Consider the following 23,293-nt stretch of genomic DNA (forward strand, 5'->3'; position numbering starts at 1 on the left):
CCTTGAGGGGTGTACTTTCTTAGATGGAGTCACTTTTTTGGAATTTCTATTCTAGGGGTGCAATAGGGGGCTTGAAATGGGACATGGTATAAACAAAACCAGTCCTGCAAAATCTGCCTTCCAAAACCCATATGGCGTTCCCCTCCTTCTATGTCCTCCCGTTTGGCCAAACAGTAGTTTAGAACCACATATGGGGTGTTTCTGCAAACTACAGAATCAGGGCAACCCATATTGAGTTTTATTTGGCAGTTAACCCTTACTTTATTACTGGAAAAAATGGATATAAATTGAAAATTTTCCAAAAATTGAAATTCTAAAATTGTTTCTCCATCTGCCATTAACTCTTGTGGAACACCTAAAGGGTTAACAAAGTTTGAAAACCTAGTTTTGAATACCTTGAGGGGTATACTTTCTTAGATGGAGTCACTTTTTTGGAATTTCTATTCTAGGGATACAACGGGGGGCTTGAAATGGGACATGGTATAAACAAAACCAGTCCTGCAAAATCTGCCTTGCAAAAACTATATGGTATTTCCCTTCTTCTATGTCCTCCCATTTAGCTAAACAGTAGTTTAGGACCACATATGGGGTGTTTCTGCAAACTACAGAATCAGGGCAACCCATATTAAGTTTTATTTGGCAGTTAACCCTTGCTTTGTTCCTGGAAAAAATTGATTATATTGGAAAATTTTCTTACATTTTATGTCCATTTGCCATGAACTCTTGTGGAAGACCTAAAGGGTTAACAAAGTTTATAAAATCAGTTTTGAATACCTTGAGGGGTGTAGTTTCTAAAAGTTTCTAGAATGGGGTCATTTTTGGGTGGTTTCTATTACGTAAGCCTCACAAAGTGACTTCAGACCTGAACTGGTCCATAAAAAGTGGGATTTGGAAAATTTCTGAAAAATTTCTAAATTTACTTCTAAACTTCTAAGCTATGTAACATCCCCAAAAAAATAAAATGGCATTCCCAAAATGATACAAACATGAAGTAGACACATGGGGAATCTAAAGTCATCACTATTTTTGGGGTATTACTATGTATTACAGAAGTAGAGAAACTGAAACTTTGAAATTTGCTAATTTTTCAAAATTTTTGGTAAATTTGGTATTTTTTGTGCAAAAAAATTAACTTTTTTTGACCCAATTTTAGCAGTGTCACGAAGTACAATATGTGACGAAAAACTATCTCAGAATGGCCTGTGTAAGTAAAGGCGTTTTAAAGTTATTCACACATAAAGTGACACTGGTCAGATATTCAAAAAATGGCCAAGTCTTTAAGGTGAAATAGGGCTTAAGGGGTTAAGTAAAAAAAAGTTATAATAAAATAGTATTTTGTGATGGAAGTGTCCGTTTAACTGCAAAATGAGACAAAATAGGATCAAAGGGGAAAAAGTGGCCAGGAAGGAGTTGCTGGGATTGTTTATTATTGTGAGTATCATATCCTCAGAATACAATGGTTTCATGTAAAAGATTGGGGCCAACACATAATAGGTGACGTGTTTACATCAAAGCTTTATGCAAATATTTATATTTTATACGTGTGTAAAACCCTTTCATTCACTTTACATGTTAATATCTTATGTCTTTTTAAGTGTTATTGTTTTATAGAAAATCCTAATGATTTTTACTTTGCATCTTAACATGGATTCTGAATGGAGCAAATCAAGACTCGTGAAAAGCAAGTCTGAAAGTCATCTGGAGAGATGATAAATGACAGGATCCACCAGACGAAATAGTAGTCACGCAAACAGGCACACACCAGCAGGTTAGGAAGTTCAGTTGTTTAGGGTTTATTATATTCAGTCCAAATACAGCAACTTAAACCGCCTCACTTCAGCAACCCTTCAGGCCCTTATTGTTAGGTTTCGTACTGGAAACTCCAAATTTTATGATTCTTAACCAGTTTGCAGGTTCAGTTCACTTTGCATAGTGATGATTTGGGGCTCACACATATGCCTCATGCACACGACCGTTCCGTTTTTTGCGTTCCGCAGATCCGCAAAAACTGGAAGCCGCCCGTGTGCCTTCCACAATTTGCAGAACGGAATGGGCAGCCCATTGTAGAAATGCCTATTCTTGTCCGCAAACGGACAAGAATAGGACATGCTATATTTTTTTTGCAGGGCCACGGAACGGAGCAACGGAGTGCTGTCCTCATCTTTTGCGGTCCCATTGAAGTGAATAGGTCCGCACCCGAGCCGCAAAAACTGCGGTTCGGATGAGAACCCGAACTACAGTCGTGTGCTGGTCTTTTCCTCAGACCAACACACAGATTGCTCAGCTCTCACTGACAGCTTGGTTTTGAGCTCCACCTGGGCTCCAGCTGAGGTAGACAATACCCAGGATAGATTATGGGCATGACCTTCCCACCCTGGTTGATCAGTCACTTCTAAGTCCTGGACCCAAACTCCAGTACTTAGTCACACATACCGTACCTACCATCTACCACCTGATTGCTTACTTTATGGAATATATTGTATATAAACACACATTTATGGACAAGAATGTGTTGCCTCTCATGACCAGGCTTCCAACTGGCATTTATTAGCAGGAAAATGCTCACCCACACATAGCAAGGATTTCCCAGATTGCTAAACATCCTTGGTCTGCCTGGTCCCCTGCTTTCTCACCAATCATTTATGGGACCAGTGGAGAAGCCAGCTTCCATAAACACTTTATCCTTTCGCTCTAATCTTGCAATCACTGACATGTATCATCATTATATTCACACAAACACTACTCACAAAAAGTTAGGGATATTTGTTTTTCGGATGAAATTTATGAAAAATGTAAAAAGTTCACACTACAGTGATATTATATAATGGAAGTAGGGCTTTTAAGTAGAAGCAGCAATGGGGATTTCCTAATCTCAAACAAGTTAGGCTGCTTTCATATTAGCGTTTTTTGTGGATCCGTCATGGATCTGCAAAAATGCTTCCGTTACAATAATACAACCGCATGCATCCGTCATGAACGGATCCGGTTGTATTATGTCTTCTATAGCCATGACGGATGCGTCAAGAATAACATTGAAAGACAATGGGGGGCGGATCCGTTTTCTATTGTGCCAGATTGTGACAGAGAAAACGGATCCATCCCCATTGACTTACATTGTGTGCCAGGACGGATCCATTTGGCTCCGCTTCGTCAGACGGACAGCAAAACGCTGCAGGTAGCATTTTGGTGTTCGCCTCCAGAGCGGAATGGTGACTGATCGGAGGCAAACTGATGCGTTCTGAGCGGATCCTTTTCCATTCAGAATGTATTAGAGCAAAACTGATCCATTTTGGACCGCTTGTGAGAGCCCTGAATTGATCTCACAAACGGAAAGCCAAAATGCGAGTGTGAAAGTAGCCTTATTGAAACAAAAGCCAGAACCAGTGGTGGGTATACCCCCACAAAAAATGGTCAGTCTCAATAACTTGTTATGTGACCTTGACCATCAATTACAGCTTGACAACCACATCTCATGCTGTTCACATGTCGACTTATTGTCTGCTGAGGCATGGCATCCTACTCTTCTTGAAAGACGGCCCTCAGGTCATTGAGGTTCTGGGTACAGAGTCTACACAGCGACTCAGCTCATCCCCTCAATGGGATTCAGGTGTGGGGAAGTGTACGTCACTCGATTCGAGGTACCCCACCCCTTAGCAGCCGTTTCCCAATGATGTGACCTCGATGAGCTGGCGCATTGTCGTCCATAAAGATGAAATTAGGCCTGTGTTGTTCCTGCAGAGGCACAATGACTGGATTAATGATGTTATTCAAGTAGTATGGGTTTGTCACTGTACCATTCACAGAGTGCAGGGCAGTTCTGTTTTGAAGAAACATCACGGAAAATAATGCACTAACACCATAGATGCAAACATTATATATGGACTAAGCCCTAAAATCTGAGACTCTCAGCAAATATGTTTTGATCAAAACACATCTGTGCCCGCCTACCCACGCCAAGGTGGTCTCAGTCAGGCAGGTCCTACTCTAAACCTACCTATGCCTTATGGACATTTACATTCAGGAGAGCAAGACCCTGCACATATAGTGTGGTGCTCCTAGTCACCTCTATGTGCATCCAGCAACCGATGAGAGGAGGAGCACGCACAGCTATATATACCACCTTATCAAGATCGCCTGTGGGATAGATGGGGCAAAAGTGCACAAGAATGCTACGCCCAAGATAAAATAGGAGCGTATTCACACATGAAGTTGCCACATGTTCAAAAACATAAACTTCAAAAATCACAGGAAAAAGATACAAAACATCCTGCACAATATGATAACTAAATATGACTATGTGCATGGCTACATTTATAAAAGAAAAATCATGGAAAATAATGCACTGATACAATAGATGCAAGCATTACATATGGACTAATCCCCACTCTGATATGATCAAATCTGAGACTCTCATCCAATATATTATTATCAAAACACTTCTGTGCCGCCTACCCGCGCCAAGGTGATCTCAGTCAGGCAGGTCCTACTCTAAACCTACCTATGCCATTGGGCATCTACATACAGGAGAGCAGACTCTGCACATATAGTGTGCTGGTCCTAGTTACCTCTGAGTGCATCCAGCAACCGATGAGAAGAGGAGCACCCACAGCTCTATGTACCACCTAATCAAGGTCGCCTGTGGGATAGGAAGGGCAAAAGTGCCTAAAAATGCTGCTCCCCAGAAAATTAAAGCACATTAACACTTGAAGGTGCCACTCCTTCGAGAGTAAAGGAGTAAAAAACTGCAGAAAATATTGCATTAACACGATAGATGCAAACATTATACTGTATACTGACTAAGCCCTCACTCTGAACAGATGTGATTTGATCAAAATATATTGGCTTAGGGCTCTTTCGCACTTGCGTTGTTCTTTTCCGGCATAGAGTTCCGTCGTCGGGGCTCTATGCTGGAAAAATCCTGATCAGGATTATCCCCATGCGTTCTGAATGGAGAGAAATCCGTTCAGGATGCATCAGGATGTCTTCAGTTCAGGACCGGAACGTTTTTGGGCCGGAGAAACTACCGCAGCATGCTGCGCTTTTTGCTCCGGCCAAAAATGCTGAACACTTGCCGCAAGGCCGGATCCGGAATTAATGCCCATTGAAAGGCATTAATCCGGATCCGGCCTTAAGCTAAACGCCGTTTCGGCGCATTACCGGATCCGACGTTTAGCTTTTTCTGAATGGTTACCATGGCTGCCGGGACGCTAAAGTCCTGTTTGCCATGGTAAAATTTAGTGGGGAGCGGGGAAGCAGCATACTTACCGTCCGTGCAGCTCCCGGGGCGCTCCAGAGTGACGTCGGGGCGCCCCACGCGCATGGATGACGTGATCGCATGGACACGTCATCCATGAGCATGGGGCGCTCTGACGTCATTCTGGAGCGCCCCGGGAGCCGCACGGACGGTAAGTATACTGCTCCCCCGCTCCCCACTACTACTATGGCAACCAGGACTTTAATAGCGTCCTGGGTGCCATAGTAACACTGAAAGCATTTTGAAGACTGTTCCGTCTTCAAATGCTTTCAGTTCACTTGCGTTTTTCCGGATCCGGCGTGTAATTCCGGCAAATGGAGTACACAACGGATCCGGACAACGCAATTGTGAAAGAGCCCTAAGGCTAAATATATGCAGGATTGCGTGCGGAAATATATGTCAGCCAGGCCAGTTCAGGACAAAGACTGACGGATGCTGTGCGTACGCCTCGTTATAAATCAGGCGCAGCATCTGGCAGCACTCCTGGTTATCATAGCTCGTACGCTGCTGGGTTATGATAAATCTGCCCCTATGAGTCCATCTACAGTCCGTCTCCTGCAGACAGGACAGAGAGTTCTATGAGAGCACTTCTCTTCTCATTCAAGCAATCGGTGTGGGTCTCAGCACTCATAAATCCACTTATCAAAACCTTTAATATGTCGCTTTGCCATCTAAGGAAAAAATGGTGTATTTAAATGTATTCATAAGAAATACAAAAGCTGTAATATCATCTCGTAGGTACACAACCTCTTTCTAAAGTAACGCTACTGGTGAACTTTTCGAGATAAAATCCCGGTTAGATTGTGGTTTCCTACTTGCAAACTTCTGGAATGTAAATGTGGCCTACATTACACGAAAAGAACAGATCCGGCGCCCTTATAATGGTTTTAGTGCCGGATCCGGTTTCTTCATTTTCGATATAATACAACCGGATCGGCTCTGAACGGATGCTACCGGTTGTATTATTATAACGGGAGCGATTTGCTGTGGTTTTGAGATCCCATCCCATCTCAAAACCAGACAGCAAAAAATGGAGATGTGAAAGTAGCCCAACCCTTATAGACTTGAAAATGCAAAAAAGATCTGTAAATTAAAGGGGTTGTCCGCTTATTACTATTGATGAGCTATCCTCAGGATAGGTCATCAATATCAGATCGGAAGGGGTCCAACTCCTGGCACCCCCACCAATCAGCTGTTAGAAGAGAATGTAGCGCTCATATGAAAGCTGCTTTCTCTGCTCTGTTCATCTGCTTGCTACAGAAATAGCAATGGTGAGCAGGTGTAATTACATGTATGGCATTCTCATTCACTTCTATAGGTAAGCTCTGTCTGTTCAAGTGCATAGGACAGAGCCGTCCCGAAGAAGTGAATGAGGACGCCATACTTGTAATTACACCTGTTCACCACTGCAGTTGCTGCAGAGAACAGGTAAACAGAGCAGAGAGAGCAGCTCTCATAGGAGCGCTACCTTCTCTACAAATAGCTGATCGGTGGGGGTGGCAGGTGTCCAACTCCCGCCGATCTGATATTGATGACCTATCCTGAGGATACTGTAGTTCATCAACATTAAAAGCCTGGACAACCCCTTTAAATACCATCTCCCGCTATGAATCATGTAAACTACCCTGAACAAACCAGTTATTTCGCCTTTACACACAAATTGTGGCATCTCTTTTTATTATAATATATATCCCATTTTGGGTACGTTCATTTTCTCTTCCATGTGACCTTCTGTTTCCATACTACATTAGCCCCCTATATGTTTATACACAGTGGAAATAATCTGGATAATGTATCTAAACTTTTTTTTATCAATATTTTTTACTTTCCTGTTATTTAAAGGAGTCGTCTGGGTTTAGGGCCGGATATAAGATCTCCTTCACTTCTTAACCATGTAATAGAGCTTGGGCAAGGTCTGTTTGTTGTGAGCCAGTGACGTTCCAGGCTTCAAATGAGCATGCCAGAGGGAGACTTTCGCCTAGCAGGGAGTCCGGAAACATCACTCGGCACAAATGGGTGGTGTAAGCTGTTCTGGGCAGCTTAAGAGGCAGGTACTAGTGATACCAGCAAGGAAATGCTCCGATGCTCCTCTCCTACATGGTAAAGGAGTTAAGAGGAGCTTACAGTTTAATGCCCCTGGAAGGCAAAACTTAAAGGGGTTCTCCGAGCATTATGAAAATATAAGCATTCCTTTGACCTGTTGAAGCATGATGGTTAGTGATGAGCGAGCATGCTCGGCCGAATACTTGTTCCACTCGAGAATCGCTATGCTCGGCACATGGCGGTACTCGGCTGAGTACCACATGTGCTTGAGCGCCATGCTTGAGTCTCCACCCTGCACGTTTTGCGGCTGCTAAGCAGCTAATAAACGTGCAGGTAAGTACTGCCATCACTGAAATGCCAGTAGCCATGTTGGCTGCTGGCATTACAGTGATTGGCTGGCCGGAACGCGTCATCGGGTTCGGTTCATTGTGAGTCAGGGAGAAATGCGCTTAGGAAGGGACAGATAGAGTAGGGAGTTTGAGATCACAATTTATTCAATTTTAAAACATTTCAAACACCCAAAAGTCCTTATAAGGACTATTGTGTGTGGTGGCAGCAATTTAATTGTGCAAAGTTGTACTAAAATGTATTTTTAATGCTTTTTGAAATTGCTATATAGAAGGTGTCTGCAGTGACTTGTGACATCTGTGCAGCAATACCTTCTGTGTGTCAGGGGCAGAGATAGGAAGAATATTAGTGAAAACAATAATTTTTTTCCCATAATACACATTTATGCTGTAAACGGTGTGAATTGTGTGATCTGCGCTTCAATACCTTGTGTGGTTGTCAGGCCTAGATATAGGGAAAAATATAAATATAAACTACATCAGAAAACAGCAGATTCCAATAATCTGGGCCTAAAATAGTGTCCATATTCTGTGTGTTTCTGTGACATATACAGTATGTCATCTGAAAACAGTTTATTTAGGACAAATTCCAAAAATCTGGGCCTAATATAGTGTCCATATTCTGTGTGTTTCTGTGACATATACTGTCCTGCATCCGAAAACTGTGTCTTTAGCAGACTGTAAAAAAAATCTGCACCACATGTAGTGACAAAACCATTAATATGAAGAAGGTGAGCACCAAGGGACAGGGAAGTGGGCGTCATGCTGATGGTGCACACAAAGGCCGTAGCCCTGGGCACAATGAAAATGTGCCTGCTGCCAGTGCACCAAAAAAATGAAAAATCCACCGTACCCAGCTTCATGTCCAACTTAACTGGGTGGCGCAGGACAACACTGTCCAAGTCGGACCAGTGCGAACAGTTGGTCGGTTGAATTGCTGAAGATAATGCTTCCAGTCGGTTAAGCCCCACCGTCTCTTCCACCAAGTCCAGTCTCTGTAGCCAAGAGCCTGGTCAACCGAATCCTCTCTCTGATCATCCTTCCTCCCACCATGGAGAGGCTTGCCAAAAGAGTGATCCCACACTCGGATATTCCGAGGAGCTCTTTTCAGTGCCACTATTACATTTGGCCCTCGCTCCCAGCACGCTTGAACAGGGACCTGAGATATTGTGCCCTGATTCCCAACCTCTTGAGCCTCCACAGTCTCAAGAAGATGACAGTGGTGAACGGCAATCATTCGTTCACGGGGTAGATGATGATGAGACACAGTTACCAATCACTGAGGTTGTGGTTAGGTCAAGTCATGAGGATGAGCAGAGTCAGGAAGTGCAAAAGGAGGTGGTTGACGATGAGGTCACTGACCCAACATGGGAAGGTGAAAAGCCGAGCAAGGACAGCAGTACAGAGGGGGAGGGATCCGCAGCACCCCAACAGGCTGGAAGAGGCAGTGGGGTTGCAAAAGGGAGAAGTCGACCTATACCAAACCGCAACCGTTTTTTACTGAGCACCCCATGCGTAAATCTACCTTGACAATGGGTAGGTGTTCCGCAGTATGGCGCTTTTTTGAGGAAAATGCAGATGACAAAAGAGTGGTAGTTTGCAACCTGTGCGTGAACACTAGCAACTTCACCACCACCAGCATGATCCGCCACATGGCATCCAAGCACCCTAACAAGTGGGCCGAATGCCTAGGTCCACAATCTGGGCCTGCAGGTCACACCACTGCCTCCTCTTCTCCTGTGTTACACACTGCTGGCCAATCACCTGTCGAAGGCGCAGGCCCGGATGCCCCTCGCCCTGCACCTGGACCTTCGCATGAACCATCAGCAACAACATCCACTTCCCTGTCCCAGCACAGCTTCCAAATGTCCATAACACAGTCATTTGAACGCAAGCACAAATACCCACCCACCTATAGGCACTAAATGCGCAACTTTCCAAATTACTGGCCCTTGAAATATTGCCATTTAGGCTTGTGGACACTGAGGCCTTCTGCAGCCTGATGTCGGCGGCCGTCCCACGGTACGCAGTACCCAGCCGCCACTATTTTTCACGGTGTGCTGTGCCCGCCTTACACCAGCATGTGTCCCAGAACATCACCCGTGCCCTGACCAACGCAGTTACTCTGTGCGCTTTTATTGTGTAAAAAAAAGATTTGATACATATGCAAATTAACCTGAGATGAGTCCTGTCCCTGACTCATCTCACCTACAGGACTCATCTCAGGTTAATTTGCATATGTATCAAATCATTTTTTTACACAATAAAAGCACACAGAGCTATGGGGACTGGGTATTGCGGATGTGGTAGCGGCCATCTAGCAACCCATGTCCTCAGCTCTATACCCAAAATCCCAGTGACAGGTTCCCTTTAAGGGTCCTGTATTGTTATTTTTCGTCATTACCTCCACAAGTCAGGAGTGTGTGATTTGTGCGACACCCGCTTGCCTTCCTTGGATGTGTTAGCCGTTTCTTAGGCTCCCTCTCCGGCATCGAACCCTGATTCCCCGTTACCTGTGATCAACATGGTAGGCGCAAAAAGGAACATCAAAAGCTGATAGGGCAGACATCCAAATGGATCGTCGCCGTCACGGGGACGTGTAGTCGCCCAGAGGCTATCTAGAGTCACCAATGCGGCAGCAGGCCCCCGGCCCTAAGGTTTTAGATGGTCAGATCAGCAGGCCCTTGCTCCAAATGTTTTTGAGGGTCACCAGAGGGCCGTCAATCATAATTTTTCAAGGGTGTGTATGATGCCCCTTTATGAGTAACAAAGGGTGTTTTGAAGTGGAGGTTCCTTGTAATTTTTGGCAGCCCTTTCACTTACGAGTGTAGGAGTCCCACTACCTGAACAATTGTACCACAATGTGAATGAGGCCCTCCTTTATGTGATATACAGGCTGTTTCGGAGTGCCTCTTGCTTGTAATTTTATTGCAGCACTTGCACTTTATATACAATTGAATATACAGGAAAGAATGTTTCCTAACAATTTTTTCTGTAAAATAGATTTTTGGGGGGTTTTGTGAGTATTTTTGTCAGTCTGTAAAAGTGGCGTACAACATGGTTCCCAGCAGCGACCTGGGAGTCCAAGATGCATCCAGACATCCTCTCCATGCTGGTGGTGTTTCTGTCACTTTCTCACCTTTTCCTTCCATTATACCCGGGTGCTCGGCCGAGCACACAAATATAGCAATGTGTTTGGGCCGAACACCCGAATACTTTGGTGCTCGATTATCACTAATGATGGTTTCATTAATATTTACCCAGCCGCCGTCTACACTGCATTCGCACAGGCTGTGAGCTTTTCCGCTGGGCTCCCGACCAGATGTATGCGCTTGCTTTCCGAGTAGTAAAGGCAGCTGAACAGAGACCCAGGCGGAAGTGCTTGCGGCCTGTGAGAGCAGCAGAGAGAGTGGCATCGACAGTGCAGCGAATGGTTAAGTATTAACAAAACCATCTTTATTCAACAGGGGCGAGGAATGCTTGTACTTTTCATTATGCCCGGGGAATGTCTTTAACTCTATTATCCATCTGAGTATCGACCTATGCGATGTCATCGCAGAGCTTCCCTATATCCTTTCACCATTGAAATGCTGACAACAGGGCGCATTCACATGACCGTATGATTTTCCGGTCTGCAAAATGCAGATCCACAAAAAATATGGATGGCGTCTGTGTGAAGTCCATGTTGTATCTGTTTTTTGGGTGAATCCATTGAAACCATGCCTATTCATGTCCACGAAACAGAAATGAACAGGACATCTATATTTTTTTCGAAGCTACGCAATGGGCATATGGATGCGGACAGCACACGGCATGCTGTCCGCAGTTTTGGCACAGCCACTGAAATTAATGTGTCCACATCCGATCCACAAGAAATGCAGATCAGATGTAGAGCTAATATGGCCGTGTGGATGGAGCCTTACAGTGATCTTAGCTCCCAAGCACCAACTAGATCAGGCAGTTCCGAGGTCCATGGCGACCAATGTGTCCCAGCCATCCCCTATGAGCTTCTGAGTATCTGCTCCATTTTAATGTACATGTTACCCTCATGTTTTTAACCTCTTCCAGCGATTTTCTGTTTTTTACTCTAGGTCTTCCAGAGGCCATGCATTTTTTATTTTTCGGTTCAAATAACTGTATGAAGGCTTATTTTAATTTTTTTTGTGGCGTAAGTTGAACTTTCTAATGGCACAATTTAAAGGGGTTGTCCAGGTTCAGAGCTGAACCCGGACATACCCTTATTTTCACCCCGGCAGCCCCCCTGAGCCTAGCATCGGAGCATCTCATGCTCCGATGCGCTCCAGTGCCCTGCGCTAGATCGCGCAGGGCACAGGCTCTTGTGTTTTCAATAACACACTGCCGGGCGGTAACTTCCGCCCAGCAGTGTGTTCGGTGACGTCACCGGCTCTGAGGGGCGGGCTTTAGCTCTGCCCTAGCCGTTTTACTGGCTAGGGCAGAGCCCGATCCCGCCCATCAGTGCCAGTGACGTCACCGGGGTTCCTGTCAGCCCCATAGAGAGCCCGGTATGTCACCGGAACTCAGAAAAATGCCTTTGCCCTGTGCAATTTAGCGCAGGGCAAAGGAGAGCATCGGAGCATGAACTGCTCCGATGCTCATGTCAGGGGGGCTGCCTGGGTGAAAATGGAGGGCTGTCCAGGTTCAGCTCTGAACCTGGACAACCCCTTTAATACGCAAATCAGCCATTTGTTTTCATTACGCTGTTTACCATACAGGACATATATTTTTTACATTTTACTAGTATGGGCATTTTGGGATTCAAGGATGATAATGATCTTTGATCTTTATTTTTAATATTTTTTACATTTTTTTTCACTTGTTTTAATGCCCCCTAGAGAACTTTAACATGAGATCATCTGATCCCTTCTTCCATAGACTGCAAGGATTTTTCTGCGACTGTCGTGTCACAGTATGTCGCAGTGTGACACCATAGACTATTATAAAAACTGTTGTGCGACTTTGGTGCGACATCAATGTCGCGCGACACATGTTGCAGTGTATTTGTGCCCTATGCGTCGTGTGACACATGTCGTCGTGTAGCCCTAGCCTTAAATGCCAGACACAGCACATCTCCATTCAAAGTGTAGTGGCTGTGTCAGGTTACTATAGCTCAGTTGCCATTCACTTCCTTGAGAGCTGAGCTGCAGTACCGCAGGACGGCCACTACACTAAGTTCCAGTGCTGGAGGCAGCAGGGTGCCCGACTCTCACCAATCTGTTATTATATGATCTATCCTGAGAATAGGCCATCAATAAGGAGTCTGGAAAGACCCTTTAATCTAACTATTCTACAGGGCGTATCTGTACGTTCACTGTCCAACCAGTTCGGCCTGTTATCCTGCAAGTTGATCCAGCGGAAGGCGAAAAACCTGTGAGGTAGAAGCCAATTTCCCTCACTTTTGGGAGAAAAAAATTCCTTCTCTTCCTAATCAGGCAATCAGATAATCAATGAAATTCATGACGGATCCATCTTGGCTACGTTAAAGAAAATACGTGGTTGTATTATCAGTAACAGAAGTGTTTTTGCTGAAAGGGAGTCTGTCGCCACCATATGGCCATATACAGTGCTTACATTGCCCTATAGCACACCTATACAGGATTGTAATGGTACCTTTGTTATTTTCTTTAGACTTGCAGAAGCTAGGCTGGAGTATGCGCACCGCGATGCCCATTGTTGGCACGGCATCGCTTTAACTACTGCGCATGCACCAGCAAACGGCACATTGCTGCTGATTTTGTGCCGTTCACCGGTGCATGAGCAGTAGTTAAACGGATGCCGTGCCAACAATGGGCATCGCAGTGTGCATGCCCCGGCCCCGCGAGGCAGTGCACAGGGTCTCTGCTGAACCGAAGGATGATGCAAGGGAATAGTAAGTCGGGCATAGGCAGTGGCTGAAAAAAGGCAGGGCAGCCTGGGCTCCAACACAGTGAACGCCGCCCCTGGGCACTTGCGAGTGCTCATTTGCGTATGAATCGAAGTCTGTTTTTCCAGCTTCTGCAAGTGTAAAGAAAAAGACAAAGGTACCATTACATTCATGTGTAGGTGTGCTATAGGACAATGTAAGCGCTGTATATGGCCATATGGAGGTGACAGACTCCATTGAACCCTGCCGGATCCAGCAGAAACGCTAGTGTGAAAGTAGCCTAAGGGCTCTTTCACACTTGCGGCAGGACAGATCCAGCAGGCTGGTCTCCCTGTCGGATCTGTCTTTCCGCTGTTTTGCCGCGCCGCCGCTCCGTCCCCATTGACTATAATGGGGACGGGGGCTGAGCTCCGGCGCAGCACAGCGAAAGCCGCCGGACTAAAAAGTCCTGCATGTCCGACTTTTTAGTCCGGCGGCTTTCGCCGTGCACCGCCGGAGCTCAGCCCCCGTCCCCATTATAGTCAATGGGGACGGAGCAGCAGTCCGGCGGCTCAGCGAAACAGTGGAAGGACGGATCTGACAGGGAGACCAGCCTGCCGGATCCGTCCTGCCGCAAGTGTAAAAGAGCCCTAGTTTGCTGTTCACTAAAATTCCTAGGTCCTTTTCCATGTCAGTACTAGGGTACTAGCAATAAGAAAAAATCCGCAGCACTCGTCGGTTTGTGGTAAATAAAGTGGATTTATTCCATAAAAAACAGCAAGGGAATGCAACGTTTCGACCGTTCCCGGTCTTTTTCAAGCAATAGAGTGAATACATAAACATGTGATTTATATAGTGCCTAGTCAATTACCTAAACCCTCCCCCAGGTACATCCGTTCATTACATTGGTGCATATACATAGCCATTAACCAATGGCATCCTTGTGCAATATATCTTAAATTCCATTACCTCTCCTGCAGGGGAAATGTCTATGGGGTCTACTTTCCTCTCTTCCGGATCGTCTTTAGAACGAGTTTTGTTCGGCGTCCCAGGGTCTCCAATGCGCATGCGTCCCCTTTGATCAATAGCCAATAGAAAAAATTCTTTAGCTGACGTCACCAGTTGTCAATGGCGCGGAGGCAGACTTTGCTCCACGTCATTGTACCGCATCCATTCTGTCCCTTGTTAGTGACGTAGGTGTCGTCATGGAGACGCGATCAGTACTAGGGTACTTTCACACTAACGTTATTCTTTTCCGGTATTGAGTTCCGTCACAGGGGCTCAATATCGTAAAAAAACTGATCAGTTTTATCCTAATGCATTCTGAATGGAGAGCAATCCGTTCAGGATGCATCAGGATGTCTTCAGTTCAGTCCCTCTTATGGTATTTGGCCAGAGAAAATACCACAGCATGCTGTGGTATTTTCTCTGGCCAAAATTCCGGAACACTTGCCTAATTTTCTATTGAAATGCATTAATGCCGGATCCGGCACCAAGTGTTGCAGCAAAACAGATCCGGCTTTCCGGTCTTCGCATGCGCAGACCTTTAAAAATGCAAAAAAATAAATAAATACTGGATTATAGGAGCAGGAGAATGGAAAGGACGGATTTGGCACATAACTGAGGCGAGCGGAGCCTACGGACCCCATAGACTATAATGGCGTCCATTAGGTTTACGCTCAGAAAATGATTTTGGAGCGGAGACAAAAGTCCTGCATGCACAACTTTTGTCTCGCTCCCAAATCATTTTCTGAGCGTAATCCTAACGGACCCCATTATAGTCTATGGGGCCGTAGGCTCCGCTCGCCTCAGTTATGTGCCAAATCCGTCCTTTCCGTTCTCCTGCTCCTATAACAGAGCAGGAGAACGGAAAGGCTGAACGCTGGTGTGAACTCAGCCTAAAAGAGGAGAGAATACTTAAAAGAAGAAAAACTGCTACAAGAGGACATAGTTTTAAATTAGAGGAGCAAAGGTTTAAAAGTAATATTAGTAGGTATTACTTTACTGAGAGAGTAGTAGATGCATGGAATAGCCTTCCTGCAGAAGTGGTAGCTGCAAATACAGTGGAGGAGTTTAACCGCCTCCGGACCGCCTAACGCAGATGTGCGGTCCAGAGGCGGCAGCGCTGCGCAGAGTCACGCATATACGCGTCATCTCGCGAGATGAAGTGCCTTGCCGGCCCGCGCATGCGCAGTTCGGGCCGGCATTTCGTCAAGGGGGGTTGCGTCATCAGCTTGCCAGCCAATGATCGCGGCTGGCAAGCTGATGATTTTTTAAAAATCCAATGAGAAGCCAGATAACAGATCATATTAGTAAATATGATCTGTTATATGGCTGCTGTGCTCCTCTGCTGGTCCTTTTCATCGGTTGGATCCAGCAGAGGAGCAGGCTTCACAGTGAGTAGCACCAACACTACATACTTAGCCCCAGATCACCCCCTGCACCCCAATTAACCCTTTTATCACCCCTTTCAATCACTAGTGAAAGGAAAAAAGTGATCAGTGCAAAATGTCACTTTTTTTTTCACTGGTATTGACCGTTAGGTTTTAGGATAGTTTAGGCCCCTTGGTTAGGTAGTTTAGGGATCGGTTAGCACCCAGCCCACCGCACCGCAGTCACTGATTCGCTGATTAGCGTATCACTAATCAGCATTTGTACTTTTATATTTGTATCAAAACTGATCACGGTCAGATCTATAATTGTATTAGTGTCACTTTAGTTCTCCCTCCACCTAAAACGCAGTGTTTGCCCGATCAGGCCTGATCGGTCGCCCACACATGCGTTCGCCCACGCCCGCCCCACCGCAGTGACCAAAAAAATTTTTTTTTTGATTACTGCACATTCACTTTACACGCGCTGCGGCGATAAAAAAGAATCAGTTTTGATATTTTTTATCAACCGCAGCGGCCTCCGGTACTTCGCTAGCCTCCCATTTGTAAGACAGGCTTGCTTTTTTTTCTTGGGTAGTCTCAGGGAATACCCCTAAATTTAGTTGCCCACATGTCTAACAGGGGGTATTCTTCTGAAGAGGCCTACAGGCTTCTGACCCAGTCGGATGAGGAATGGGAACCCTCATCTGATGAATCTAGCGGGTCAGAATACGAACCTGTAGAAAGCAGTGGCTCTCTGACCCAAAGTTCGGACGAGGAGGCTGAGGTCCCTGATAGCACCAGGCGTACCCGGCCCCGTGTCGCTAGACCACAGGTTGCGCAGGATCCGCTTCAAGAGCAGCAGAGTGGGGCTGCTGCTGTCGGATTACGTGGTAAGGGATACACCAGCAGCGCAGCCCTCCCTGGACCTAGTACCAGCACTGCCGTACAACCTGGTGAAATGGCGAGCACCAGAAGGGCAGTTGAAGCTGGTACGGTGGCACGAGCAGTAGTGACCCCGTCACAGCCACCGCAAAGACGTGCCCGTAGAGCCCCTAGAATCCCAGAGGTGCTGGCAAACCCTGATTGGCAGTCCCCAACTTCAGCCGCACCTGTAGTTTTCCCTTTCACTGCCCAGTCTGGAGTTCGGGTTAAGACAGCTCAGATCGGTTCGGCCCTGGGATTTTTTGAGCTGTTCTTGACTGCGGAGCTCTTAGACATAGTTGTGGCCGAAACAAACAGGTATGCCACACAATTTATAACCGCCAACCCGGGAAGCTATTATGCCCAGCCTTTCCGGTGGAAACCAGTCCAAGTTTCCGAAATTAAAACTTTTCTGGGCCTTCTCCTCAACATGGGTCTAACTAAAAAGCATGAATTGCGGTCATATTGGTCCACGAACCCAATTCATCACATGCCCATGTTCTCTGCTGCTATGTCCAGGGCACGTTTTGAGGCCATCCTGCGTTTCCTGCACTTTAGCGACAACACCGCCTCCCGTCCCAGAGGCCACCCAGCTTTTGACCGGCTCCACAAAATTCGGCCCCTCATAGACCATTTCAACCTGAAATTTGCAGATTTGTATACCCCAGAGCAAAACATCTGCGTAGACGAGTCCCTGATACATTTTACCGGGCGCCTTGGCTTCAAACAATACATCCCAAGCAAGCGCGCCCGGTATGGGGTCAAATTGTATAAGCTCTGTGAAAGGGCCACAGGATATACCCACAAATTTCGGATCTATGAGGGAAAAGATCAGACCCTGGAGCCGGTCGGTTGCCCTGACTACCTGGGGAGCAGTGGGAAGACAGTCTGGGATTTGGTGTCACCCTTATTCGGCAAGGGGTACCATCTTTATGTGGACAATTTCTACACAAGTGTGGCCCTCTTTAGGCATTTGTTTCTAGAACAGATTGGCGCCTGTGGCACCGTGCGAACTAGTCGCGCAGGGCTTCCCCCAACGGCTCGTTACCACCCGTCTTGCAAGGGGGCAGAGGGCCGCACTGTGTAACGAAGAACTGCTCGCGGTGAGATGGAGAGACAAGCGTGACGTTTACATGCTCTCCTCCATTCACGCAGACACGACAATACAAATTGAGCGAGCAACCCGTGTCATTGAAAAGCCCCTCTCAGTCCAGGACTATAACCTTCACATGGGAGGGGTGGACTTCAATGACCAGATGTTGTCTCCGTATTTAGTTTCCCGCAGAACCAGACGCTGGTATAAGAAGGTGTCTGTATATTTAATTCAATTGGCTCTGTATAATAGTTTTGTTCTCTACAGTAAGGCTGGGAGAACTGGATCCTTCCTCAAATTTCAGGAAGAGAACATCGAGAACCTCCTGTACCCATCCACCAGTGTAGTTAGCCGTCTACACGAGCGACATTTCCCCAATGTCGTTCCTGGTACCTCAACCCAACCGTCACCCCGAAAAAGATGTTGTGTCTGTAGCAGGAGTGGAATAAGGCGTGACACCCGCTATTTCTGTCCTGACCACCCTGCCCTATGCTTTGGAGAGTGTTTCCGGAAGTACCACACACAGGTACACCTAGCATAGGGATCACATCTCACCAGGACAGGCACACAGGGCTATTAGGGCCCATTCACTCACACAGCTGCTGCAAACCTCTCCTTTCACCTGGGACAAAGTGCATAACGCACTTCGCCACATCTTTGGGCGATTTGCACATTGACCCATGGGGAAGGAGAGGTTTGTTCTATAAAAGGTAAAAAAAAAAAAAAACACCAGTAAGCAAAAAGGTTAATGTTTAGTTCAAAAAGTTAAAGTTTATATATTCTGTTCCAAAGTTAATAAAATTATTGCGTTGCGGCCTGTTTTTTTCTTTTTACCTTCCAGGTGGACCAACCGATCGACTAGCTGCAGCACTGATGTGCATTCTGACAGAAGCATTGCGCTGCTGTCAGATTACACGCAAGTCGGTGTATGCGGCGCTGCAAGACGAGATTTCTCCTCTGCAGTAACAGATACGTTTGCCAAGGCATACGAGCTGAGGAGGAGGCGGCGTTCCTATGCTTTGGCAAACACTTTGTATATATAAAAAAATTAAAAATCCTGGCAATGATTTATTTATCCACATCGATTGATGTCAATGGAGAAATCTGGTTTGCCAGGGCATACGAGCTAAGTGGGTATGGATGTTGGGCGGAGCTCCTATGTCCTGGCAGACGCCTTTCCCCTCCTTTTTTTTTGGCAGAGATTTTTTCATCCACATTGATCGATGCGAATGAAGAAATCTGTGCCGTTCATTTTTTTATTTCAGCCCAGAGGCTGAACGGAAAAAAAAATCTCATTACCTGTATGCTCAATATAAGGAGAATAGCAGAAACTCCTAATGCTGGCCATAAATGTAATGATTGCGGAGACCCTCAAATGCCAGGGCAGTACAAACACGCCACAACTGACCCCATTTTGGAAAGAAGACACCCCAAGGTATTTGCTGAGGGGCATATTGAGTCCATGAAAGATTAAAATTTTTGTCCTAAGTTAGCGGAAAGTGAGACTTTGTGAGAGAAAAAAAATAAATAATCAATTTCCGCTAACTTATGCCAAAATAATTAATTTCTATGAACTCGCCAGGCCCCTCATTGAATACCTTGGGGTGTCTTCTTTCCAAAGTGGGGTCACATGTGGGGTATTTATACTGCCCTGGCTTTTTAGGGGCCCTAAAGTGTGAGAAGAAGTCTGGGATCCAAATGTCTAAAAATGCCCTCCTAAAAGGAATTTGGGCACCTTTGCGCATCTAGGCTGCAAAAAAGTGTCACACATGTGGTATCGCCGTACTCAGGAGAAGTTGGGGAATGTGTTTTGGGGTGTCATTTTACATATACCCATGCTGGGTGAGTAAAATATCTTGGTCAAATGCCAACTTTGTATAAAAAAATGGGAAAAGTTGTCTTTTGCCAAGATATTTCTCTCACCCAGCATGGGTATATGTAAAATGACACCCCAAAACACATTCCCCAACTTCACCAGATGTGTGACCCTTTTTTGCAGCCTAGGTGGGCAAAGGGACCCACATTCCAAAGTGCACCTTTCGGATTTCACCGGTCATTTTTTACAGATTTTGATTGCAAAGTACTTCTCACACATATGGGCCCCTAAATTGCCAGGGCAGTATAACTACCCCACAAGTGACCCCATTTTGGAAAGAAGACACCCCAAGGTATTCCGTGAGGGGCATGGCGAGTTCCTAGAATTTTTTATTTTTTGTCGCAAGTTAGTGGAATATGAGACTTTGTAAGAAAAAAAAAAAATCATCATTTTCCGCTAACTTGTGACAAAAAATAAAAAGTTCTATGAACTCACTATGCCCATCAGCGAATACCTTAGGGTGTCTACTTTCCGAAATGGGGTCATTTCTGGGGGTTTTCTACTGTTTGGGCATTGTAGAACCTCAGGAAACATGACAGGTGCTCAGAAAGTCAGAGCTGCTTCAAAAAGCGGAAATTCACATTTTTGTACCATAGTTTGTAAACGCCATAACTTTTAACCAAACCATTTTTTTTTTTTTTTTGCCCAAACATTTTTTTTTTATCAAAGACATGTAGAACAATAAATTTTGCGAAAAATTTATATATGGATGTCGTTTTTTTTGCTAAATTTTACAGCTGAAAGTGAAAAATTTCATTTTTTTGCAAAAAAATCGTTACATTTTGATTAATAACAAAAAAAGTAAAAATGTCAGCAGCAATAAAATACCACCAAATGAAAGCTCTATTAGTGAGAAGAAAAGGAGGTAAAATTCATTTGGGTGGTAAGTTGCATGACCGAGCGATAAACTGTGAAAGTAGTGTAGTGCCGAAGTGTAAAAAGTGGCCTGGTCATTAAAGGGACTCTGTCACCAGTTTCTAACCCCCACTTTTAAAAATATTGTTCTGTCCATGGAGCCCTTGTGATTACTATGGTGTTGTTATAAGCTAAATCTGCTGGCTCGTTTTGTTAAAAAAACGTTTTATCTAACCTGTCAGTCATATTCTTAAGGTGCCCAGGGCGTTGCTCATGGCCTGAACATGCCGCCCGACGCCGCCACCGTTGGTGCCCAGCTCCTCCTCTGCTTTCGTCAGCGCCGCCTGAAAATACTTAGATACGGCTCCGGCTCTCCCTCACTCCCCCCTCCTTCTTTTCTAAGATCCCGCGCGTGCAGCAGTGTTCGTCTTATCAGGAGGTTGAGCGAAGTGCGCGCGCATGCGCACTTCGCTGAATGAGGCTGAACCGAAAAGTCCGCACGGGCGCATCAGGCACAGGCCTGTGCGCACGCGCGGGATCTTAGAAGAGAAGGAGGGGGGAGTGAGGGAGAGCCGGAGGCGTATCTGAGTATTTTCAGGCAGCGCTGACGAGAGCAGAGGAGGAGCTGGGCACCAACGGCGGCGGGCGGCATCTTCAGGCCATGAGCAACGCCCTGGGCACCTTAAGAATATGACTGACAGGTTAGATAAAACGTTTTTTTAACAAAACGAGCCAGCAGATTTAGCTTATAACAACACCATAGTAATCACAAGGGCTCCATGGACAGAACAATATTTTGTTAAGTGGGGGTTAGAAACTGGTGACAGAGTCCCTTTAAGGGGGTTTTAGCTAGCGGGGTTGAAGTGGTTAAAGGGCTTCTGTCACCCCACTAAAGTCATATTTTTTTTTTGGGCTAGTTACATTCCTTATAGTGCGATATATGAGAATATAATGTTGTTACTTACTTTCATTCGGCCGTTTCTTATAAAAACGAAGTTTTATAATATGCAAATCCGGTCTCTACCAGCAAGTAGGGCGTCTACTTGCTGGTAGCCGCCGCAAAAAACCGCCCCCTCGTCGTGTTGATTGACAGGGCCAGCCGCGATCTCCTCCTCCGGCCGGCCCTGTCAGCATTTTAAAAATCGCGCACCTCTGTTCATTCGGCGCAGGCGCTCTGAGATGAGGAGGCTCGTCTCCTCAGAACTCCCTCAGTGCGCCTGCGCCGATGACATCACCGAAAGAGAAGACATCATCGGCGCAGGCGCACTGAGGGAGTTCTGAGCAGACGAGCCTCCTCATCTCAGAGCGCCTGCGCCGAATGAACAGAGGCGCGCGATTTTTAAAATGACAGGGCCGGCCGGAGGAGGAGATCATGGCTGGCCCTGTCAATCAACATGACGAGGGGGCGGTTTTTTGCGGCGGCTACCAGCAAGTAGACGCCCTACTTGCTGGTAGAGACCTGATTTGCATATTATAAAACTTCGTTTTTATAAGAAACGGCCGAATGAAAGTAAGTGACACCATTATATTCTCATATATCGCACTATAAGGAATGTAACTAGCCCAAAAAAAAAAAATGACTTTAGTGGGGTGACAGAAGCCCTTTAAGCATGCATGGGAAAGGCATAAGGCCATCCTTCATATAAGATAGGGCCAGGGGCTATCCATAGTATTTAGTATATTGGGCAGACTAGATGGGCCAAATGGTTCGACACAGTCTCTGTTTCTCCCAGGCTCCAGCCATCACACAGTCGGCCGGCAGAGGGCGCACTATTGTGTCCACGTAGAACTCCATCCTGTATGACCATATAGTCCACCACACACAAGTTGTGACTGAACCGTCACTCCCGAGTTCCTGCTTCCTCCAAGCCCCCTATGACGTGTCTGTCCCTCAGCATGACCCCGTACCTGAACACGTACCTACTGACCTGCCCCTCGCCTTTACTTCCTCTTCCTCCCCGCCCTTTCTCTGGCTGGGTGACTGCTGGTTGCCAGGCAACGCCTTGAAGTAAGGAGTCCCGGTCGGCGCACGGTCCTGGGGCAGAGTTCCACGTTTACATTGGTGTCGTCGCTGAGAGAGTCGCCTGTAAAGAGTTGGCGGCTGAGGACGCCGGCCGGAGGTGAGTGGGCGGCCTGTGTGAGATGCGGGACTCCCCGCGGGTGGCGCTGTAGACTATGTGCTCTTGTGTTCCCTGTTATCAGCCACTTCAGTATGTCACCTGCATAGTGAATGGCGGCCCTTTATCCTGGGTGATGGGGTAACCGGCAGTGGCCATATCTGTGAGGAGCATGGGTCTGGTATATACTGATATCACACTGTATGGCAGGGAAGTGGTTAACGTGTTCACAGTCCCACCACCTCCATGGGTAGAGCGGAGCCCCCATACCACCGTGCCCATCACTTGTACTGCGGTCTGCTGACCTGAGCTATGTCACCCAGAGAGGACATACCCTTAACCCCTCATTGTGGGGAGACACGACTATTGAAGTCTATGGAACTGTGAAAACCACTGACAGAACTCGGTTGGAGGGCAAACAGCAGACCTTTCACAGATGAAGCAGTGTCCGCCTCGTCATTGGCGCTATCCCTGACACAGACATGCGAATGAGGCCTTAGGTGCACTAAAAGTTGTCAGCCGCTATTTATACAGGGGGGTGGTCAGAGAGACAAA

The 23,293-nt window shown here is 46.2% G+C and overlaps 1 protein-coding gene across 1 annotated transcript in view; it reads left to right on the top strand.

Annotated features, from left to right (window-relative positions):
* Positions 1–22,460: 22,460 nt before the first annotated feature.
* GOLM1 (golgi membrane protein 1) overlaps positions 22,461–23,293 on the top strand; it is a 49,215-nt gene continuing 48,382 nt past the window's right edge. Inside the window, exon 1 of the mRNA XM_044287668.1 lies at positions 22,461–22,741. The gene's annotated coding sequence lies outside the window, so the exon portion shown is untranslated. The remainder of the gene's footprint in view (positions 22,742–23,293) is intronic.

The sequence above is a fragment of the Bufo gargarizans genome, chromosome 1 (assembly GCF_014858855.1).
Source record: "Bufo gargarizans isolate SCDJY-AF-19 chromosome 1, ASM1485885v1, whole genome shotgun sequence".
NCBI classification, from domain to species: Eukaryota; Metazoa; Chordata; class Amphibia; order Anura; family Bufonidae; genus Bufo; species Bufo gargarizans.